The sequence below is a fragment of the Tamandua tetradactyla genome, chromosome 3 (genome assembly GCF_023851605.1).
Source record: "Tamandua tetradactyla isolate mTamTet1 chromosome 3, mTamTet1.pri, whole genome shotgun sequence".
NCBI classification, from domain to species: Eukaryota; Metazoa; Chordata; class Mammalia; order Pilosa; family Myrmecophagidae; genus Tamandua; species Tamandua tetradactyla.
Genome location: NC_135329.1, coordinates 168,973,214 through 168,997,650, shown reverse-complemented (window position 1 = coordinate 168,997,650; position 24,437 = coordinate 168,973,214). Strand labels below are relative to the sequence as shown.

Sequence of the window (24,437 nt, the reverse complement as noted above, 5' to 3'; positions counted from 1 at the left end):
TGCTCTGGAATATTAATTGATTTGATAAAAACAAGATTTTAAAATAAGTAGATTCGTTTTTCATGTAGGGTCTCTGCTTCAACAAAAGAAAAATATTTTAAAAAGCTGTCAAGCTTAAAGATTTTTAAGTTTAAATTTATAAAATATAGGAATTGTAAATTGATAACTTTTCTGTGAGCTGTCAATAGAATGCTATCAAACAGGGTATATTTCAAAATAATAAAGATAATATTAATATTGTTCTTTTGACATAATACCAGCATTTTGATACAAATGAGTAAATAACCTCAATTCTAGAAAAGTCAGCCTATGACTATGGCATATAGAAAGTGGATATATGAAAATGTTTTCATTTTTTTATCAGAAATGACATATATATGGCACCTCTAGAAGTCTCATATCTGCATACTTTTGAAATCCATTAAAATATAAAAAATGTTAAACTTTCCAATTAGTTTGCAAAGACAACTAATTGACATCAGGGAAAATGGAAATATACTAAATAAATTTCAGTAAAAACTATTGCGTAGATGAAATTAAAAATTTAGAGTCATTATTTCGTAAGCTCAGAACGTGAAGCACTTCTTTCATTTGATTCTTTGTATCTTTGTGAGTTATCATTTTCATTTATGGCAGCTGTTAAAAGTAGGTATTTGAAATAAGGCTAGCATAGCAATAGCCATTCACATTGCCCTGTCACTAAATGCTAAAACAAAAATTAAAACCTAATTAAGCAGAGTCAATAACGTTGGTTTCAGTGATAGTGATTAATAAGAATATTTTAATGACAGCAAAATTGTTCTTGTATGGTTAGAAGAAAACAAAATAAAAATTATTAAAAATATTAGTTAATACAGCTCATTTTGTTTAAACATGCATTTTTTGTGTTTATCAACTATATATTACTGAATGAATATAATTCAAAAAAGAGATATAGAATATACATGCTATATATAGGTATAAATAATATACATATATACACACACATATATATGGCATGTTAAAAAAAACAAAAACCTTTTCCTGATTAGCATGGCCAAAACATTTGGAGATCACTACTGTAGCATTCTTTGCAATCACAATATATTGCTAGAACTTTCTTTTTCTTTTGTATGCTGTTTGGTAGGGGTCACATTTTATTCTTTTTCCATTTGAGTATCCCTTTATTGCAGTACCATTTGTTGAATTTTTGTTTGGTTTCGGTTTTGGTTTTTCATTTGTTTGTTTGTTTGTTTTGGGGAAGTGCATGTGCCAAGAATCGAACCCAGATCTATCTGCTAGAACTTTTGACTTATGCTCTAAAAATTTTTGATGACATGTTTACAGTCTACATTACCATGAGGTAAGAGCTTTTTTCAGAGGGCAGGTTTGGTTATGAAAACCAGAGTGAGTGTGAGGAATGAGCAGAATAGAAAGGAGTCATAGGATGAGAGGAGGAGGTCTCAATCAAAAAGGCTTGCAGATTTGAACTCAGTAACTGAACTGACAATACGCACGGGAGTGAAACACATGATCAAGTAAATATCTAAGACTAGTGGCCTTGATTGTTTGGAGGGAAACATTTAAATGTTGGTGATTAAGCCCTTGGGTAGAAAAAAAGACTGAGTTGGTTGAAGCTCAATCCTTGGGTTTAATTCTCTGGTACTTCCAACCTGCTCTGGGCATGAATTATGCAAGCTCAGATGTCCAGAGAATGCCTGCAGGAACAGAGGTTGAGGAGGTTGTTGGCATGTGCCCCTGTTTGCTGGCTGCCTCTACAGTAGGTCAAGGGGATGCAGGCAAGAACCAAAACATCTGATACTGGCTGGCTGACGCTTTGAGAAGTCTAAGTGTAGAGTACAGTAGGCATTTGAACATATGGATTAGAACTTAGAGGAAATCCATCGTAAGAGATATTTATTTGTTGGTTACGGCATAGAATGAGAAGATAAAAGTCTCAGAACTGACCTTACATTTAGAGTTCAGATGGGAGATGACAATATGATGATAAAGACTGTGGTGTAACAGCCAGAGACATAGGAGAGTAAAAAAAAGTGTGAGATGACTTGTAAGCAGCCAAAGAAAATAGTGTTTAAGAAATAGAAAGGGAAACAGTGATAAATGCTGTTGAAAAGTCAAATAAAATAAGGATTAAAATATGCCTGATGGGATGAGTCATGTATAGGTCAACAGTGACTGAGAGAGTGTCATATTGGTAGAATAATCAGTGGCAGAAAACAGATGGTGAGGGTTCACCAATGAGGGGAGGTTTAGGACACTGATACCGTAAGTATTTTTTTGGAGAAGAGTGCTTGGAATGAAATTGTGAAAAAAAACAACAACAGTAGCCTAAAGAGGAAAGAATTTATAAGAGAGCCTCTATTGTCTATGAGGTCCCATCTCAATTATTACAGTTTTGTTACAAAGTTCAGAAAGCCAATTATAAAATGTGTGGGCCCAGTATATGGTTTGGGCATTATTGACATATGCTTGGTTATTTATTTATTTTTGTGTGTGGTCTGATCATTCTGAAGGAACATATTTTTACTGAATATATGCTCATATTCAGGTCAATGATTGTGGTATGATAAGTGGCCCATAACAAAATGCAATTATTCTCCCTAAAAGGATAAAAATTCCTGTGTAAGTATACCTCATTTGGGTGAAAAAATCAAGAATATATTAACATACAATGATTGAGTACTCCTTTTTTTTCCCTTTTAAATTAGATATGGTGTAGGTTTACAGAAAAATCATACATAAAATATAGAGTTCTCATATAGCACCCCGTTGTTTTTTGCATGGGCAGGCACCAGGAATCAAACCTGGGTCTCGGGCATGGCAGGCAAGAATTCTGCCACTAAGCAGCAACAAGATGGAAGCTGTGGTAGAAGAAACTTCAGGCTCCCATTTTTCTGTCTTAACCCTTCAGAAAGCTGGAAGGCTTGTTTTAGAGAAATAATGTTTTTGTTGTTGTCTTTTATTTTATTTTATTTTATTTTATTTTTTTGCTATCCTCAGCCTGGTAATCTGAGGCAATAACTGTTGGATAATTAAGACTTCAAAAGAAAAAAATTGCATTTAACAACTGCTGTGAGATCATGCATAATTAGATCTAACCCACAAGTCTAGCTGTATCTAGGGCTATAGAAGTTAAAAAAAGGAGAGCAAGTACTGGAATTAAGTTATAGCTATTAGATAGTTGGGCTAAAGGTAAAGGGGAAGCAAATTTTTTTTAAAGGATGAAATTAGACTGGAAAGAGCAATAAAATAAATATATTAAATATTTCAGATTACTGGAAATATTTCAGAATCCTGGAAATTCAATTTCATTGACCTTCACTTCTACTACTTTGATACAGTAGGAATTTATTTATAATAATTCATTACTTTGAAAGTATTGTTTAAAAATCTCTCCAGATAAACTTATTGATAATTAGCTCAGTTGTATTCTGGATCTTCTGTCTGAGGAGATCTCATCTCCTTAGTTGGCAAATTGTGTAGTTGCCCCATGTAAGATGGCAAGAATGACAAAAAGATACCAATAAGTGCAGCAAGAGAATGCAAAGCCTTTTCCATTACTGAGGATACAAAAACATGCCAAGTTCCACTTGGTATCAGTGCACAGAGCGGGGATTCTACCAGATAAATCTCCGTGCCCTCTCAGAAGGATTTATATCGTCCTTCAGGAACCCCCTTTGAAACCTGAGCCACTTGACTATTGCAGATTCTGATTCTGTCTCTACTACCTCACCCAAAGCACTTGAAAAAATTCTGATACCTGCTGCCAGATGGAGTGAAGATGGTGGCATTTTCCCAGGAGCATCTCTGTAGTTCAGATTTTAGGTATTTATGAGGTATTTTCTTCAGAAATAGACCATGAAATGACATTAAAATATTCTCTAAAAATATTCACTGCATGCATATGTCTACTATTATTATACTAGATAAAATGAAAAAAAAACATTAATTATACTTTTGTGTTTATTTTCCCTATTTTTAGATAGTTGGGAATTAATATAGTTGGTTAAATTTCTCAGTTCTGATTACATTTTAATACAATGTAGATGTGGCTCCCAGTGAAAAGCAAAACTGAGTGTTTTGGTTTTTTTAAAATTAATAGTTGCCCCAAGCATTTGGCAGCAGTAGAGCTTGGACTTTGGAGCCAGAAGCCTTGAGTTTCACTTTTGTTCCTATTTTTTTAATTGAGAAATTTTCACACACACACATTCTATACATGGTATATAATTGATGACTTACAATATCATCACATAGTTGTATATTCACTACCATGATAGCTTTTAGAACATTTTCATCACTCCAGATGAAATTGGGTTTTAATTGGGTTGTTTGTCTTTTTGTTGTTGAGTTGAACAATTCCTTTATATATTCTGAACACTAGACCCTTATCTGATATGTTGTTTCCAAATATTGTGTCTCTTTGAGTAGGCTGCCTTTTTACTTTCTTGACAAAGTTCTTTGATGCACAAAAGTGTTTAATTTTAAGGAGCTCCCATTTATCTATTTCTTTCTTCAATGCTTGTGCTTTGGGTGTAAGATCTAGGAAACTGCTTCCTATTACAAGTTTTATAAGATATTTCCCTACATTTTCTTCTAAAAGTTTTATGGTCTTAGCTCTAATGTTTATGTCTTTGATCCATTTGAGTTGATTTTTGTATAGGGTGTAAGATACAGATCCTCTTTTATTCTTTTACATGTGGATTTCCAGTTCTCCAGGAATTTATTGAAGAGGCTTCTCTGTCTCAGGTGAGTTGACTTCACCACCTTATCAAAGATCAATTGTCCACAGATGAGAGGGGTCTATCTGAACACTCAATATGATTCCACTGGTTAGTATATCTATTTATGCCAGTCAGTACTGTGCTGTTTTGACCACTATAGCTTTGTAATATGCTTTAAAGTCAGGTAGTGTGAGACCTCCCCCTTCTTTTTCTTTTTAAAGTAATTCTTAGCTATTTTGGGCAGACTGACCTTCCAAATAAATTTGTTTACCGGTTTTTGTATTTCTGCAAAGTAAGTTGTTGGGATTTTAATTGCTATTGCATTGAATCTATAAATCGGTTTTGGTAAAATTGACATCTTAACTATGCTTAGTCTTCCAATCCATGAACACAGTATGCCTTTTTATTTATTTAGGTCTTCTATGATTTCTTTTAGCAATTTCTTGCAGTTTTCTGTGTATAAGTCATTTATATCTTTAGTTAAATTTATTCCTAAATATTTGATTCTTTTGGTTGCTACTGCAAATGGACTTTTTTCTTGATTTTCCTTCTCTGAGTGCCCATTATTAGTGTACAGAAACACTGTTGATCTTGTACCCTGCCACTTTGTTGTAATCGTTTATAAACTCTAGTAGGTTTGCTGTGGATTTTTCTAGATTTTTGACATATAGTATCATATCATCTGCAAACAGTAAGAGTTTTACTTCTTCCCTTCCAATTTGGATGCTTTTTATTTCTTTTTCTTGTCTAATTGCTCTGGCTATAACTTCCAGTACTATGCTGCATAAAAATTTGACAATGGACATTCTTGTCTTGTTCTTGACCTTAGGGGGAACGTTCTTGTCTTGTTCCTGATCTTAGGGGGAATGTTTTCAGTCTTTCCCCATTGAGGATGATGTTAGCTGTGGGGTTTTCATATATTCCCTTTATCTTGTTGAGGATGTTCCCATCTACTCCTCTCCTTTGAAGTGTTTTCATCAAAAAACGTTCTTGAATTTTGTCAAAAGCCTTTTCTGCATCAATTGAGATGATCATGTGGTTTTTCTGCTTTGATTTGCTGATATGGTGTATTACATTAATTGATTTTCTTATGTTGAACCATTCTTACATACCTGGAATAAATCCCACTTGGTCCTGGTGTATAATTCTTTTAATGTGTTGCTGGATTCAATTGCAAGTATTTGGCTGAAGATTTTTGCATCTATTTTCATTAGTGAGATTGGTCTGTAATTTTCTTTTCTTGTAGTATCTTTGCCTGGCTTTGATATGAGGGTGATGTTGGCTTCATAGAATGAGTTAGGTAGCTTTCCCTCCTCTTCAATTTTTTGAAGAGTTTGAACATGATTGGTACTAATTCTTTCTTGAATGCTTTGAGGAATTCACACATGAAGCCATCTGTTCCTGGACTTTTCTTTTTTGGGAGCATCTAAATGACTGATTCAATCCCTTTAATTGTGATTGGTTTGTTGAGGGCATCTATTTTTTCTCGAATCAATGTTGGTTGTTCATGCCTTTCTAGGAAGTTGTCCATTTCATATATGTTGTCTAGTTTATCATCTTATAGTTGCTCATAGTATATTCTCATTGCATCTTTTATTTCTGTGGGGTCAATGATTATGTCTCCTCTTTCATTTCTGATTTTATTTATTTGCATCTTCTCTCTTTTTCTTTTGGTCAACCTAACTAAGGATCCCTCAATTTTATTGGTTTTCTCAAAGGACCAACTTTTAGCTTTGTTGATTTTATCGATTAATTTACCTCATTAAGCTGCCATCTTGGCCTGCTTCTCCACTTTTATTCTTGATAAGAGATTGGAAAGTCAAAATGTACATTTCCTAGACTTGTTTTTAGCTGGGCCACTATATTTCAATTACTTTCTAGCAAACTGATACACTCCTAAGAGATTTGGAAGACAGAAGGGAAGAAGAAGCCATTTTCCTCATGCTGCTACAGCTGGCTGGTGAGATCTAAAGAACATGAATGTTTAGATGCAGTTGTCAAGGATTTGTATTTAAATCAACCATTTTGACCAGAATTTTAAATTTGTTTGCATAGAATTAATCCACAATTCTCTGGATTATCACTTTCAAAGTTCATGGTAAGAGATCTCTGCCCCTTTTTTTGCTAGATGTGCCAATCAGTTCTTTCTTTACTCTATTGTTTGTTTTTTGTCACTGATTATTTTATGGTTTCTTTCACTGTGTTTTGGGTATGAAGGTTTTGTAATTTTATTATTATCTTCCTGCCATGTATCCTAACCCTGGGTATAGTCAACCTTTATTTGTGGCAGCAAGTGCCAGGAAAAGTAATCCATACAACAGGCAATCACAGTCCTTAGCATCTCACCTCAGTTTAAGTGTTCACCAAACTTGGAGAATGAACAGTCTTTCTTTCCCCTCATGTAGTAGTTTACAGTAGGTGAAGAAACATGTATACACAATTATTTATCAGCATTGACTACACTGAGAGATACAAGAAGTCTGAAAGGTAATCCAGAAGCACCCAAATTAGAGGGCTCAATATAATCTTTTTAGTATTCACACAAGTCTGCCCCATTTTGATTTCTCCTTTTTCCGCTGTATAAATCCTTTTCAAATGACTCTGCAGATTTTCCTCCTAACTGAAACCGATTAGAGCATGGGTTTCTGCAACTATTTACCTATTAGTGTTTACTTCCTTCCTTGTTGTTTTTCACATTATTGTGAATATTATGAGGTCAGAGTAGGAGTGGGAGGGGTATGGTGAATCATAATTGGTAGTGGTGCCTGACAACTTCTGTCTTGGTCAAGCCCTCTTTTCCATTTGACTGAAACTCACCTGTTTTCTTGGCTCATCTCACCCTAAGGTAACAGTAATTTAGAGATTCCGTACACTCTGTCTTCTTATCTAATTTGGATTTATTGGTATGTTCCCAAATGTACTAATTTAACATCCAGAATATTTCCTAATGGTTTGGTTCAAGTACATCTATTCATTGATGTAATAAATGTCTAGTCTTTAATCCTTTCAGATTTTCCTTCTTATAAGTACTACACAATATATAACTCTTTCTCACCAGCACCTAAATATGTAGCAATATTAATATATCAAAATTAAAGATGATTTTTTTTCTCCCTTTATCAGCATGAATTAACATTTCCCTACTGGATTCTTCTTTTCCTTTATCACCTGCTTAAATCATCACCCATTGTAATAAAAATTGTAATTGGAGTGCGATTTAGAAGAAGTCGTCAATAATCATGATTAACAGGATTGAAAATGTTAAAAGAAAAAGCAACACAAATACACAGTTTTTTTTTGTGATGCACAAAGACATCACGAAGGAATCTAATAAAGTTACTTCTTTCCTATAAGGACACATATTGCAGAGGGAATTCTTGAACTAATTGAAGGCTTATGAATAATAGCAAGAAGGTACTTTGTGATACAGGGCAAAACCATGGAGCATGGTGGCCTTGAATCTGAAATCCCTTTTCTGAAACACCTTTTCTTTTTTTTTTCAGAATCAGCCCTGAGAAGTGAATAGCATTTGGGCTTTTGTACGTAGAAATCAGATACTTCATGAACTCAAGGATCTGTCTAATCGCTTGTGAATACTAAGAATTTTGTAAAAGTAATAGAAATAAATTCTTGTGAAGGAGCAAAGAAGGTAAGTCTGGGTGTTGGTTTTTAAGAACAAAGACAGAAATATTTTATTACATTTAGAAAGGATTGTTGCTTGAAATCTCATATTAAAATGTGTTCATTCAGGTGTCAAGAGTGATACATTGATGGATTGCAGTACAAAGGGGAAAAAAGGAGAGGAAGGTACAGTACCACATACGCTGCTAAACTCATTTCACTTGTAAAGGGAAGAATATTGATTTCATTCATCTCACTTAGTTGGAAGTCAGACTTAAGAAAAATTCAAGTTCATTGACATCAGCTCTAAAGATGACAGCATTGTATTGAGAACAGAAAAGGGAGCAGGAAAATGATAAATGTAACTTCATTAAGAAAATTTAAAAACACAATTTTTCTTCATGAGAAGGCAGCAAAGGAGCCAGAAATTCTGGTGACATCTTTAATTTATGGTGACCTTTATGACATTTTTGATCTATGGGCTTTAAAATGTGAGTGTATGTGAATGCATTTTTTTCAAGCGTAATCAGTATACACAAGTCAATAGAACTACTACATGAAGCTTTTTTTACTCCCTGAATGCTATTTGTTGTGTGTGTGCATTTTGAAAATAACAAGATGCTTTATATAAAGAATGTGAAATAGATAATATTTCTGTTTCCATATTTTTAAAATTAAAAAATGCAATTTTTCACTTCCTGAATCTTTACCTTCTACTCTTTTGTCATAGCTATGTTTCCAAAGTCAGGTATCACCACTGTTTGCTCTGTATATTAAAAAAAATACTATGATTCTTCAATTCTATCTGTTTACTTCACATGTATTTTTACCTTCTACATGTATTAGATGCTGTGAGAGACATAACGATGAATCAAAACTTGAGGGTATCTTTAAGGAGATTATAGTCTATTGCATTCAACTAGGATTTTTAAGATTGGTTTTTTGTTTGTTTTCTGGCAACAACTTTTCCTTATTCTAGATGATGGACACACTCTTTAGAAGGCTGACCACTGCCCTTAGTCTAATTGGAATTATGCCATACAGAATATGGGGACATCCTCTGCTTTTCAAGTGAGACCAGGGTCAAACCTTGAAAGCAGAAAAGGCCATCTCAATCTTCTGGAGCCTTTGGCATACAGGACTCTCATAATGCTGTGCGTTTTGCTGGAAAGAAGTGGGATTCCCAAATAGAAATTTTTGTCTTGACCTCATCTGCCATTCAACATACATAGTTGCATTTGCTGCCACAGGGGGCCATAATATCACCATAAGAACAACGGCTGGGGAGTAAAAAGAGTTGATGGATACAGGAGATAGGCTAAATGAGGTTGGTTGGGGGGTTGAGGGGTTGAAAATCCCCTGCTAGCGGTTAAATTTAAAAAAAGCATTACTTATTCCCTGTGGTCTATAAATACTTATGTGAAGATAAGTTATTTTTAAGAAGTTAAAATGCCTAGGTAGAATTTTAATTTGACAAACTAGGCAAAGTAACATACTTTAAAATTGGATTTAAATTCTTCCAAACTATTTTGTTCAGATACTTGTTAAAAAAAAAGGCAAAGCCCCTTCAAGTGACTAAGAATAGTGGGGTTCATTAAATTAATATCTTTAGTGGTTTTGTACAATGTAATTAGTCAAGGCTATGAGAGTGATCTCCAAATGAGGGAGATGTGCATGACAAGAAGGTGATTAAGGGTATAAATCTCTTCCTAAATTATAACCAACTTTTGTATCTGTGGTCTTCTTTGCGGTAACAGGGACTCTGTACAGAGACTTAGAAGTCCTTAGAAGAGAAGCAGCTACTCTTCCCAAGAGGGATAAACAAGCTACATAGAAACAATAAGATCACAGATAAATGCTTTCTTCTAGATAAGCTTCCATTGGCAGGGGAATTAAGGAAACAAAACAAATAATTAAAACGCAAGGTTGAGGTGTTAAGCTTTCCCTTCTAGACCTTAAAAGTGAAGTACTTTAGGCTGGCAGAAGAGGATTCAGTAAGGTTTGAGCCTAAGTAAAGGTTTGGGGTGAATTTACATTTTAAACCAGGAGACAATAGGATGAAAGCTAAATTGAACAAGGAAAAATAATAGTTGAAATACATGAAGAGCAGAATATTTAATTGCAGGGAGTATTTATATTTTCACCTCTGTCATTTTATCTAAATTTACTATTTAACCAATATAAATTTTGAATGGTTTGATTATTTTTGTTATTTTTATTTTCAGGAATAAGCAACCCCAACTAAATTTCATTCTAAACCACCTGAAACACAGCATAATTAAACAGCAGGAAATGTTCCGACCCTCATTTTACAAATAATTTTAAGACAATAGAGTGTAACTTCCATGAAAATGTTCAAGACGAGAGATTAAAAACAAATGCATGGCCCAGTTAACAGCAAAATTCAAAAGGCAGCTGTGTCTACAAGTTTTGTGGTTGTTTTTCTCTAAGGGACACAATGTCCCAGAACATTTTGTGTAGTAGGAATTCCCTTGATGCTGGTTAAACTAGATGCTAGCTGCTTGCTTGAATGATAATCCATTTAACTGGACATGTTGAGCTACAGACTGGTGACTAAATATTTAGTTGTCGCTTTTGTACTAGCTGAGTCACTTTATTTGTTCCTGTATACAGACCAAAAGAAATACATGAAAAGTATTTATTTAGCACATTTGGATTCCTGCCGTTTTCTTCAAGCACATTGTCAGGGTTCTCTAAAGAAACAGAAGCAACAGGAGATATCTGTAAACATGAGATTTATAAAAGTGTCTCATGTAACCGTGGGGCACCAAAGTCCAAAATCCATAGAACAGTTAGCTGGCGGCTCTGATGAAGGCTGTCAACAAACTCCACAGGAGAGGCTTGCTGACTCTTCAATTTAAAAGGCTTCAACTGATTGGATCAAATCCAACTGATTAGATTCTCTCATTTGTGGAAGACATGCCTATAGTTGATCATAGATGTAATCAGTCACACATGCAATCAATTAACTGATGATTGAATAAACCAGCCTTCTGGCTTATCAAAGAGCCACAAAATATCCTTGTAGCAATGGTTAGGTCAATGCTTGCTTGACCAGACAACTGGGCACCATCACCCAGTCAATTTGACACCTGAACCCAACCATCACAGTCCACCCCTTGTCAACTTGACAGCTATGCACATCACTTTAAACCATACTTAATATCTAAATAGAGTACAATAAAGGACATATATTTTAGGTGGTGTGATGGTGCCTCAGTGGCAGAGTTTTCACCTGCCATGCCAGAAACTCAGGTTTGATTCCCAGTGCTGCCCTTGTGTTCTAGTTTGCTAGCTGCCAGAATGCAACACACCAGAGATGGATTGGCTTTTAATAAAAGGGGATTTATTTAGTTAGTTCTTCAGAGTAAAGGCAGCTAACTTTCAACTGAGGTTCTTTCTTATGTGGGAAGGCACAGAGTGATCTCTGCTGGCCTTCTCTCCAGGCCTCTGGGTTCTAACATCTTTCCCCGGGATGATTTCTTTCTGCATCTCCAAAGGCCTGGGCTGAGCTGTGAGTGCTGAGATGAGGTATGCTGAGCTGCTTGGGCTGTGCTACGTTGAATCTCTCATTTAAGCACCAGTCAATTAAATCAAACATCATTCATTGCAGCAGGCATGCCTCCTAGATGACTGCAGATATAATCAACAACAGATGAGGTTCACATGCCATTGGCTCATGTCCACAGCAATAGAACTAAGCACCTTCACCTAGCCAAGTTGACACTGGAATCTAACTACCACATCATGCAAAAAAAAAAAAGACATGTTTCACCAAACAATATTCAACTATCCTGTGTACAACAGGAAACAAACCAAACCTCTCCAGAATAGGATGCAAGTCCTTAGGTGATATTCACTCTTAAACTTGATATACTATAACTTAAATACTATAATATGAACAATACAACTTATGATAAACAGAAAAAAGATATTTGACTTAGGTACAAATACAAGCATACTCATAACAAAACAAGGAGGAAATAGTCATACCATCACAGTCCTCGTTTCTAGAACTGCTCACATGTTCCTTCCACTACCCATTCCATGTTCCCTTTACCCTTTGCAAGCACTTCAGCTGGACATGGTTCCTTGCCTGATGGGGTGACCCAAAGCTTCATTCTTGAAGTTCCTGGTCTATTGGTAGTCTTGTCTGGATTGAGTTGTAGTTTTCCATTGACTTTAATCATAGGGCATGATAGCACCAAGAGATGCTATAAGTGATCTCCTGTATTCCAGGAAAGCTCTCCCTTACCTCCATTGTGTAGTTGCAGTCCTATTTTCCCTTGATAGTCTGGATCAATCACTCCAGTCAGTACAGTAACCCCTTTCTTTGTCTGTTAATTCAGAGGTGTAAGAAGTCCAAAGTGGCAAAGTGGCAGTTTTAACTTCAATTTTAATGGAATCAGGGTTCTGTTTCCTGGTAGGAGCACTCCTCCTTTTGTAGACCAGCAGAGCTTAAGGTTTCAGGGACAGGAAGCAAAATTTTTCTAGTGGCTCACTAGAGGTGATAGTGAGTGGTGGCATTTCCATTTCTACCCCTTGATTCCTGGACCCATGAATCCTGTCTATGGGAGAAACAACACCATAGAGTGGATGCTGATTCAGAACATATACCACCTCCTAGTAAATACTGCCCTATCCTACAGGATATTGCCACCTAGTTGGGCCATAATTGGGTCTTTAAAAGGCCATTCCACCATTCTATCAAGTCAGCTGCCCCCTCAGTGATGGGGAAAATGGCAAGACCAGAGAATTCAATGAGCATGTGCCCATCCCCAACTTCATTTGCTATGAAGTGAGTTCCTTGGTCAGAAGCAATGCTGTGTGGAATACCGTGATGGTGGTTAAGTCCACAGATGGTAGTTTTGGCGTAAACACTGCATGCAGGGAAGGCAAACCCATTATCTGGAGTATGTGTCTATTCCAGTTAGAATAAACTTTTTCCCCTTCACTGATGGAAATGATCCAATGTAATCAACCTGCCATTAGGTAGCAGGCTGATCACCTCAAGGAATGGTGTCATATTGGTGACTGAGTGTGGGTCTCTACTGCTGGGAGATTGAGCACTTAGTAGTGGCCATAGCCACATTAGCCTTGGTGAGTGGAAGTCTATGTTGTTGAGTCAATCAATACATACCCCTACCGCCATGCCTACTTTATTCATGAGCCCATTGGCTAATGGCAGGAGTGGCTGAGGAAAGAAGATGATTTGTATCCACAGAATGGGTCTTTTTATCCACTTGATTATTAAAACCTTCCTCTGCTGAAGTCACCCTCTGGTGAACATTCACATGGGACACAAATATCATCATGTTTTTTGCCCAAGCAGAAAGGTCTGTCCATATACCTCTTCCCCAGACTCTTTGTTGCCATTTTTCCAATCATGCTCCTCGAAGGTCTGTGACCTTCCAGCTAAAGGATCAGCAACAGTGCGTGACTCCATATACAATTGTTCCTCGCCAGTTCTCCTACCAAGCAAAATGAATAACAGGTATACTGCTTGAATTTCTGCCCACTGGGAGGATTTCCCTTTACCACTGTCCTTCAGGGACTATCTAGGAAGGGGCTGTAGTGCTGCACCAATCCACTTTTGGGTGCTACCTGCATGTTGTGCAGAACCATCTATAAACTAGGCCCTGGTTTTCTCTTCCTCAATCAACTCCTCAAGAGGCCAAAGCTCTGGTCTGGGAAAGAGGAGGTAATGTGGCAGGAGTGGAGGCCATGGGCATTTGGGTCACTTCTTCATGTAACTTACTTATGTCTTCAGGACCTGGCTCAAGCCTGTTCACTTATATACCATTTCCATTTTATGATGGAGTCCTGTGGTGCATGCCCAACTTTATGGCTTGGTGGATCAGACCATACTCAGCTCATGATAGGCAACTCAGGTCTCATGGTAACTTGTTAAACATTCAGTCTCTACTAAGGCCCAGTAGCAGGCCTAAAGCTGTTTCTCAAAAGGAGAGTAGTTATCTGCAGAGGATGGTAAAACTTTACCTTAAAATCCTAAGGGTGATTCTCTTCCTAGGGAACTGCCAAAGGCTCCAGACAGTATCTCTATTTGCCACTGACACTTCCATCACCATTGGATCTATGGATCATATGGCTCAAGTGGAAGAGCAGCTTGCACAGCAGCCAAGACCTGTTGAATAGCCTCCTCTTGTTCTGGTCCCTACTCAAAGCTAGCAGCTCTCTGGTCACTTGGTAAGTGGGCTGGAATAGCACACTCAAATGAGGAATATGTTGTCTTCAAAATCCAAAGAAGCCATTTAGTCATTGTGTTTCTTTTTTGGTTGTAGGAGGAGCAAGAAGCAACAGCTTATCCTTCACCTTAGAAAGGATATCTCAATATGTCCCACACCACTGGGCACCTAGAAATTTCACCTAGGTGGATGGCCTCTGTAATTTTGCTGGATTTATCTCCCATCTCCTGACATGCAAATACCTTACCAGTTAAGTCCAGAGTAGTTGCTACTTCTTGCTTAGTAGGTCTAACCAACATAGTATCATCAACATAATGGACCAGTATCATGTCTTGTGGAAGGGAGAAATGATCAAGGTCCCTGCTGACAAGATTATGATATAGGGCTGGAGAGTTGATATACCCCTGAGATAGTACAGTGAAAGTATACTGCTGACCTTGTTATCTGAACACAAACTTTTTCTGATGGTCCTTACTAACAGCTGTTGAGAAAAAAGCATTTGCCAGATCAATAGATGCATACCAGGTATGAAGGGATGTGTTAATTTGCTCAAGCAATGATACCACATTTAGAACAGCACTTGCAATTGGAATCACCACCTGGATAAGTTGACAGTGATCCACTGTTACCCACCAAGACCCATTTGTTTTCTGCACTGGCCAAATAGGAGAGTTGAATGGGGATGTGGTGGGAATCACCACTCCTGCATCCTTAGAGTCCTTAAGAGTGGCATTAATCTCTGCAATCTCTCCAGGAGTGTGGTATTGCTTCTGATTTACTATTTTGCTAGGTAAGGCAGTTCTAGTGGCTTCCACTTGGCTTTTCCTACCAAAATAGCCCTCATTCCATGAACCAATGTAGGGATTCTGCAAGTTGCTGTGTATGTTTATTCCAATCAATTATGCATGCTGGAACTGGGGAAACACAGAATGGGTCGGGGACCCCACTGGACCCATTGTGAGATAGATATGAGCTAAAACCCCATCAATTACCTGACCTCCATAAGTCCCTACTCTGCTTGGTGGATCAGAGTGATGTTTTGGGTCTCCTGGAATTAGTGTCACTTCTGAGCCTGTGTCTAGTAAGCTACAAAATATCTGATAATTTCCTTTTCCCCAAAGCACAGCCACCCTGGTAAAAGGCAGTAGGTCTCCTTGGGGAAACCTGGGAGGAATATCAGCAGTATAATTCTTGGGCAATGTAACAGGGTTATTCCCCAAGGGTACCTGGTCCTCCCCTCTAGATCTGTAGGGGCTCTAGATCTGTAAACTGTCTTAAATCTGGGAATTGATTAAAGGGCGACGACTCTCTGTTTCTGTAATTCAAATTATAATCCTGTTCACTTGACCTAGACCTCTTCTGTTTATATAGCTCAAACAAGAATTAAGTAGACTGTCCATCTATTTTACTTCTAGGTACTCCGTGATCTACTAGCCAATACCATAAGTCCCTGTGAGTCAGATTATTTTGACTGCTGCTTTGTGTCTGTTGTTCATTATGGTGTCTATGCCCACCTTGTCTATGGCAATTAACTGTTGTCATGTGGTTTCTGCCAACTCGGGCTCTGATCATCCCTATTGTGTTTAAGGAGTCCAGCTCAGTGATGGCAGTTCCCACAGTGATATCTGACCTATAGAGATGGGTGACTATAGAGGTCTTCAGGGACGCTGTAGTTAGTTTCACGAATTTATTCCTCAAAGTCCTGGTAAAAGGTGTGTCCTCTGGACATTACTGCACTGTGTGAGGAGGTCTTCCATGATAAATCCACTCTAACATTCCAATCTTTCCAAGCCTTTGGATCCCCTCATCTTCATTATACCAGGGCAGTTGTGGCATTTCAACCTCAGATAACATCGGCCACCTTTTGATCCGTGTTTCAGCCATGAATCAAACTGTTTGATGCTCTTTCTGTCCTCTTGAGCTGCAACATTAAATGCAAAATCTGTGCTTGATGGACCCATGACAATAAATTTAACTTCATCCAACTTATATTTCTTCCACCATTATCCCATACCCTTAATGTCCATTCCTACACATATTCCCCTGGGTTCTGGCTATGTAAATTGGAAAATTCATGCAGTTATTTTGGAGTGTAGTGTAACTTCTCATGGGCCACACTTTGTACCTAACATTTCAGGACCTGTTGAGACTTTAGTCTAGTTATGGGTCTTGAAGAAAAGAGGTGTCGTGGGGATGGGTCATGAAAAGAATTAAGTGTCTTTCAAGCCAGGTACCTCAGGACACTGGATTGCAGTTTCATTTGGTGAAACAGGATTACTCTTTCCAGATAGAGGAGGGAAGCCTGTTTCCCCACAGGAGGTGGTCACAAGTTTAGCAGACAATGAAGCGTTGATCTGTTTAGATGGAGGTTAGTGGTAGACACCTTAGGGTGGACTGGAAGCAGGAAGCTGTTTCCTCAAGGCAGCCTGAAGGTCAGGAAGCTCTTTCCTTGGGGCTGGCTAGAGGGAGGTTAGCTGTCTCCTCAGAACAGACCATTACAGGTCTATCTAGCAAAGATGCAGTAGAATTCAGGGTTTACATATCCCCACTGCCATTATTATCAACCTATATGTCCCCATCCCACATTTCAGGATCCCATTCTTTTCCAATCAAAGCCCTTAGTTTATATGAGACACCCTGCATATTTGAGAATTAGTTTATGCTGTAGATCTGCTACTTGCATAGCGAGACTCTGGGACTGATTTTCAGAGATCTTAAGTTTGTGACTACAGGAAATAAAGTGTTCTTTCATGGCATATATAGAAACTTTTATATCTTTCATAAAGCATTTAAGTTGCAAATTTGAAGCTTTTAGCTCACCCCTTTCCCTCATAAGTGTATCCAGTGTATCTAAGAACAACCAGCCAATAGCATTATACCTCTTAACTCCATAAAACTCCATTAAAGTGTCAAAAACACTCTCATCCAGAAGCTTGCCTCATATAAGTGTATGATTAGCAGGATCAAATGGTGATATTTTGCACATCTCTATTGCCAACTCATGCCATTGACTGTCAGTGGCATCTTGATTATTGGAAATAGAGTCATTAGTGCCTTTGAGTCTAATCAGAGTAGAAAACCAAATGCAAAAAAACCCATTTTTAAGATCCTATTTCTCAAGAACCACTCCTGATACCAAGCTGTATTACTCTTGGGTTCTCTAGAGAAACAGAACCAACAAGAGTTATCTGTAAACATGAAATTTATAAAAGTGTCTCACCAATCATGGGAATACAAAAGTCCAAAATCTGTAGGGCAGGCTGTAAAGCTGGCAACTCCAATGAAGGATCTCAGTGAACTCCACGGGAGAGGCTGGCTGGCTGAAGATGCAATGAAAATTCTCTTTTCTCCCTTAAAAGTCTTAAACTCATTGGATCAAATCTAACTGGGGGATTCTCTCATTTGTGGAAGACACACCCTTAGTTGACCGTAGATGTAATCAGTCACAGAGAAAATCAACTAACTGATGATTCAATAAACTAGCCTTCTGGTTTATCAGTCAGCCATGAAATGTCTTTGCAGCAATGGCTAGACCAATGCTGGTCTGTCCAGACAACTGGGTACCATCACCTGGCTAAGTTGACACCAGAACCCAACTATCACACACGTCATTCCAGAAAATTCAGGGAGATAGTGTATTAAAATGTAAGGTAGAGTAAAAATTTGAATTCTCAAAGAACAGCAGATATTATAAAATGATAAATGAACAACGAAATTTTATAAAGCTCCTTTTTCAATTGAACTCCTCTGCCACAATTATTCATATTCTTATTCCTTATTCTCTACAAGTTTAATAATGCTTTACTGTAGTTTCTTCAAGCACTAGGAATTGTTTTGAAATTTAATGTCAATGCCAAAATAGAAAATCTATTTTTTAATACTCTCAGTCTATTTATTTGTTACCATCTACATTTTTCTATAACTGTGTCTTTTCTTTTACCTAGTACCTTTCTGTTCCTTATAGGCCTAATACAAAGAAATTCTACTCATTTTTAAAATTTTCCAGTTCTTTTTCTTTTTGTATTTGCTAAAGACCTTGTTGTGGGCTACAAACTAAAACCCAAGAATTGGCAGAGATTCCACACAAAGTAGCAAATTTCATAATGATAAGATTTTACTCTGAAAAAAAATAGCTCTATCAGGTAGTTTGATTATTTATGTTTAGAGAAATCTCTTTATCACATTTTGAAGCTAACTTTTACAAAGGACCTATTTTTATTTGGAGGTCATTGTGGGTGCTGTGTGAAAACACTTTTGAATTCATATAATATGCCTTTTTTTCTTCTTGATTGTGAAGACAAAAAGTGACTTGTTTCACATTTCTTTCTACACACAGTTTTCCTTTTTGAGAAACTCTACTCCCTAGTAAATGAAAATTGACTACCCCATTATCTTTTTATTCTCTATTAGAGAAGTTGTGGGTTTACAGAACAATCATGCATAAAATGCAGGATTCCCATATACCACCCTATTATTAACAACTTGCACTCATGTGGAACAATTGTTACACATTTGTGAAAATACATTTGTATAATAGTACAGTTACATGGTTTACACTTAGGATTTACTGTTTGTGTAATGTAGTTTCATGAATTAAAAAAAATTGATTCTGCTACCATATATACAACTTAATATCTCTCCTTTTATCTTCTTAGTAAAGAGTGGCGAGTATGATTAGAGGGAAATGAAATTGCAAATATTTCTAAGGAATGAGCCTCATGATAAACTGGCTTGAATATATGGACAACTTAGTCAAACTCTTTGTTCCATTCCTCCATTGTATAAAACAGGGCTATAGAATATTTATTGTGTATGAAAAAAGCTATCAGAAAAGATACCAAACAACTTAAAATCTATAGATATGCTCACTGTACTTCAATATCCCTTCATTGATGGTCAATTTCATGTAATAACTTTGGAAAAGAGACACTGCTTGAATCACATACAATTTGATACCATTAGTTTGTTTTTTACTTGCTCTGAATAAAATTTAATGCAGTTATAATGGATAATTCCACTGTGATTTTGCAGGTCACTTTTGATGTGATTAGTGTAAGTAGAGAAAAAGATGGTAGTTCTTTGAAAGGAATAAAGGCATTGAGTCTTTCTTTTATGTTCTCTATAGGAAATCAATGAGGTAGGAATGTGGGTGATGAAAGTCAACAAAGCAATAAACGGAAACATACCACAATTAGGAAATAATAGTTTAGGCACCTCAGGCACCTCACTTCTTCCAATTACATGTTTTAGAGATGTGAGTGTTCTAATGGGCACAGCCTGAGTTTGGGTTATATGATATTCAGTGCAATGCAATGGACACACAGAGGTAAGTCTGATTGTTGATTAAGTATATTGGTAGATAGTATACATATTGGAAAGCAGAAGCAGTTAAAATTAAGTGCATTCTTTCCTCTTCATTCTTTATGACAATAAAAACCTGAGCTTTTTTGCTGACTTCATTTTTGTGATTAAACCATACTAATTGTATTTTTTTAGAGACATTCTTTTTTTATTAATTAAAAAAGATTAACTAACAAAACATTTAGAAATCATTCCATTCTGCATATACAATCAGTAATTCTTAATTACTATACTAATTGTATTTTTTAAAAGATCCCATTAATGATCTAGTTTGAGAGAATTATTGTTGCTATGGAAAATTTAATAAAACTATAAGGTCACATACAATTTGTTAAATAGCTGTGAATAGATTATTCTAGCCCCAAAGCTTCTTTTTGATGTAACTAATGTGAAATCCCATATAGCATTTACCTAATATAACTCATTTCATGAAAATAAAACTTATTTTCATAAAAATAAAATTCAACGTTGCGATATGCAGTTTTCCCCAGATAGTAATTTACCTGAAATTTTTTTTTTTCATGGGTGGGCACTGGGAATTGAACCTGGGTTTCTGGCATGGCAGGCAAGAACCCTGCCAGTGAGCCACCATCCCACCATCCTTCCTGAAATTTTAATAGATTAAATATTTTCAGCATTCAGACATGCTTGTTAAAGTTACTAGACATTAAGGGTGAAGATTACCATGGACATTTGAGGAAAATAATTTGTCACCTATACCAGGGAAAATAAATCAAGCTAGTTCTATACTTTATGATCACAAAAGCCGAGCATTATCTACAATGTCCGTACTGAAAGAGAAAATGCTATAAGAATTGTTTCTTCAACCATACTCTTATTCCAAGCTATTTTAGTTTGCTAAAGCTTCTGGAATGCAAAATACCAGAAATGTATCAGCTTTTATAAAGGGGATTTGTTAATTTATAAGCTTACAGTTCTAAGGTCCTAATGAAATGTCCAAACTAAGACATCCAGAAAAAGATACCTTGACTCCAAAGAAAGGGCTGGATGGCTTCCAGGTTTCTTCTGCCACAGGGAAGGCATATGGCCACTGTCTGCTGGTCCTTTCTTAGCATCTCTGGGGCAACCACTGGATTTCTTCTCTTGGTTCTCTCCTGGGTCTGACTTTTCAGTACTGTAAGTCCTTGTTTAGCATCTCATGGGAAAGGACGTGGCAACTTCTGCAGAGCTCTGTATCTCCTGCACCTCCAAAAGTCTGCATCTCTGTTAGCCCTGACCTGTTTCTCTCTCTGTGAGCTCTTTTAAGGACTCCAGTAAACTAATCAAAACCTACTTTGAATGGGCAGAGTCACATCTCCATGGAAACAATCTAATCAAAATTTCCACCCTAATCAATAGGTCTGTCGCCACATGTTAATCTGGATTAAGATTGAAAGAACATAGCTTTTCTGGGGTACATATAGTTGCAAACCGGCACAAGAGCTAAATCAGCTGGCAAACATTTTCAAGCATATATGAATTTAGAAACTATAAAAACAGAAATCATTCTTAGAAAAACAAAACAAAAGAAATCCAACTTCCCAGATGAATTGAAAATCTATGAAGAAAGTAACAGTAAGTATTAAATCATTTTAGTATACAAAAACAGTGGGAAATTATCATTAAAACAGAAAATATAAATATTTAACTCTTGATAAATGCAGAAATAATATGAGTAATAAAATTGAGATGTGGAATTGGACATATCTATACCTTTCATGGAGGGAATTTTTTTAAATAACGAACTCTGTTTTTAAAGCAGCTTTGGGTTTAAAAAAATATTGTGCATTAAGTAATAAGAATTCCCATATTACTCCCCACCCCAAGCACATCATTCTACCTATTATTAACCTCTTGCATAGTGTGGTTCATTTGTTTCAATTTATGAAGTAATATTGATACAGTATTAATAACTAAAGTCTATAGTTCATAATAGAGTTTGCTCTGTGTGTTGTAAAGTTTTATAGGTTTTGGCAAATGTGTAATACATATCCACCAAAAGAAGTAATAAATCAGAAAAGCCATAAATTCCTAGATAGGATTTTTAAAAACCCTGTGTAAGTGCACCATAAAACACATGTATACATTCCTGAGCATGACAGCTGTCTGTGCTAAACTACTGTTACATATCAGTAACTTCAAAGACAGATGTTTACAATCTTTTAAACCCCAACTTGGCTCTGTGCCTTCTTTGTCCTTGCTGTATATAACCTATATAATTGGGTGGTCCAGAGTGCTACTCTGAATGTCCTGCAGCTGCCCAGGACCCACTTCCCAGTCTGTAAATTCCCAACTTCCCAGGCTGTAAATTCCCAGTTTCCCAGTCTGTAAGCTCCCTAATAAAATGTTACTATTTTCCTATGGAGAGTAGCTGACTTAATTTTTTTGGTCTTAAGTATCCATCAAACTTTGGTGGAACCTATTCTGTAGTTTCAAGGCCAGACAACTGGTGAGCCAGCTGGGAGACTTGGAAAATGAAACAAGTTGAGGGAAATGGGAATCCACAGACATAATGTTGTGGTTGGCAGGGGAATCCTGAGGGGCCAACTTTCAGTATGTGGGGGGAGGTGGCCCATTTTTTAGAACAGTTTGGCCCATTGCATAAGTGGAATTTCCGGCAGGGAAACCTGGGGTGCAAATTGGAAACTGCAAGGAAAAGGAAGCAATTGCTGCTATCACCTGTTTATTATTATTGGCAACTAGCCATGTTACCAAAACTTAGTAAAAGCAGAAGCTAAAGTAAGGAAATTAGAGGAGGCTTTAGGTCTAGGGAAGGATATTAGGTTAGCATGCTCCAGTAATGCTAATGTATTTTTAAAAAGGTATAAACCAAAGGAGGGACAATTAGAAATAATGGCATGTGTTAAATTGCAAAAATGCATGGATGAAAGATGTTGTGGCAGCAGGTTCTAGTGGTCGTGCAGAAGGAAGATGGGGTCTGGCGTGAGATTCCTGGGAAAGTGCAGAAGAGCAAGGATGAGAGAAGGAAATGGAAATGAAGATGGACCTGAATAGGCAAGGCCATTAATAACCACACAAATGAAAGCAACCAGGGCTCCTGAGGACTCTCAGGAAGAGAGCCCTGCTCAGAAACAGACAATAATGAGGGAATATATCCCTGTGGAATTTGTAGAATTAACAGAAAAGTTGGAACAAAAGGGCCAAGAGAGCATAGCCTCTTGGTTGCTGAGATTACGGAATGTAGCTCTATGTTTTCAGGAGAGGGAATGGCAAAAATGGCTACCATAACTACGTACTACTCTTTGCTGGTGTCTTTACCAGGCATGGCAAAGACCAGAAAGCATTAGAAACATATTAGTATGACACATTTTAGCTGCACAATTGACCTCGCTTAATAAGGGGGATATGCTGGCCACAATAGGCAAATGGCCATCTATGGAAGAATAGAGTCAGACAACGAGAAATGAAAAATGCTGTATATGCTTAACACGGTCATAGACCTGATGATGAACTATTTATTCATGGCCAGTATGAAGGATAAAATCTTCCAAACTATGCTCCAGCCTGTATGGGACATTAGTAGCTATTCTCAGCCCACTATTTGGCCAAACCATTTACTGGGTGGCACAGGCAATAAATAGCAGACTTGGGTGAGATGGAAAGAACATGATTGAAAGGGGTATGGAAAGTAACTAAAGAGACTGCAAGGTAGAGGGGGCCTGTATGCGAGACCCATGAACAATTATGATCTGATTTAATTGCCACACGTACCTCAATAGAAAAAACAAATGACCTAATGCTATACTAGCAGGACTCTGGCCAAAGCTGCCTAAGGATAAAAGATAGTTGTTGCCTATGCCTAACTCTGTGCCACTGGTTTCATTCCTACAGCACCCCCTGAGGAAAGAATGTCTGGATAGGTGGATACTTCCTACCCCTGAAGGGGTGGGACCACAGTTGCCTGCAGATACAGGTGACAGCAGGTGATCTGAAGTTTCATGCAGAGCCTGTTACCCATTGGTGTCCAAAAAACTTCATGTTGTAGGCCTTACTGATACTGGAACAGAGTGCATACTCATCTAGGAGAATCCCTGGCTATTTAATGGGCACCTAAACGTGATAGATGGGTATGGAGGAAAAGTCATATGAATAGTACAGATATCGTAACATTGCAAATTGGGTGTATTACATCCCCCACCCTCACCTCGAAAGTACGTCGTATGTATTTCTCCCATTAGTGAATATATATCAGGGGTGGATGTGTTACAAGATCTAGCTTTATCACCACCATGGGTGAATTTTATCTTTGCATCCACACAGTAAAATAAATTATATGGGGTGCTGCTTTTTGGTTCCCAGCTACCTGTACTAAACTACACCTGCTTCATATCAGTAACTTCAAAGAAACGTTGATATCCTACTTGGCTCTATGCCTTCTTTGTGTTTGCCCTGTATAACCCACTGTTACCCACTGGTCCTGCAGCTACCCAGGACCAGCTTCCCAGACTGTAAGTTTCCTAATAGACTCTTAGGGTTTAGCTATATG

General features: G+C 37.2%; 1 long non-coding RNA gene across 4 annotated transcripts in view; it reads left to right on the top strand.

Moving 5' to 3' along the window:
* Positions 1 to 7,455: 7,455 nt before the first annotated feature.
* Positions 7,456 to 24,437, top strand: part of LOC143676479 (uncharacterized) — a 134,159-nt gene continuing 117,177 nt past the window's right edge. For 2 of the 4 annotated variants that reach the window (XR_013172118.1, XR_013172116.1), the window contains exons 1-3: positions 7,456 to 7,566; positions 8,225 to 8,370; positions 8,472 to 8,528. This is a non-coding gene — a long non-coding RNA (uncharacterized LOC143676479). Of the gene's footprint in view, positions 7,567 to 8,224; positions 8,371 to 8,471; positions 8,529 to 10,567; positions 10,638 to 14,394; positions 14,571 to 14,665; positions 15,240 to 24,437 lie in introns of those variants that run through there. The other 2 variants (XR_013172117.1, XR_013172115.1) reach the window with 2 other exon arrangements.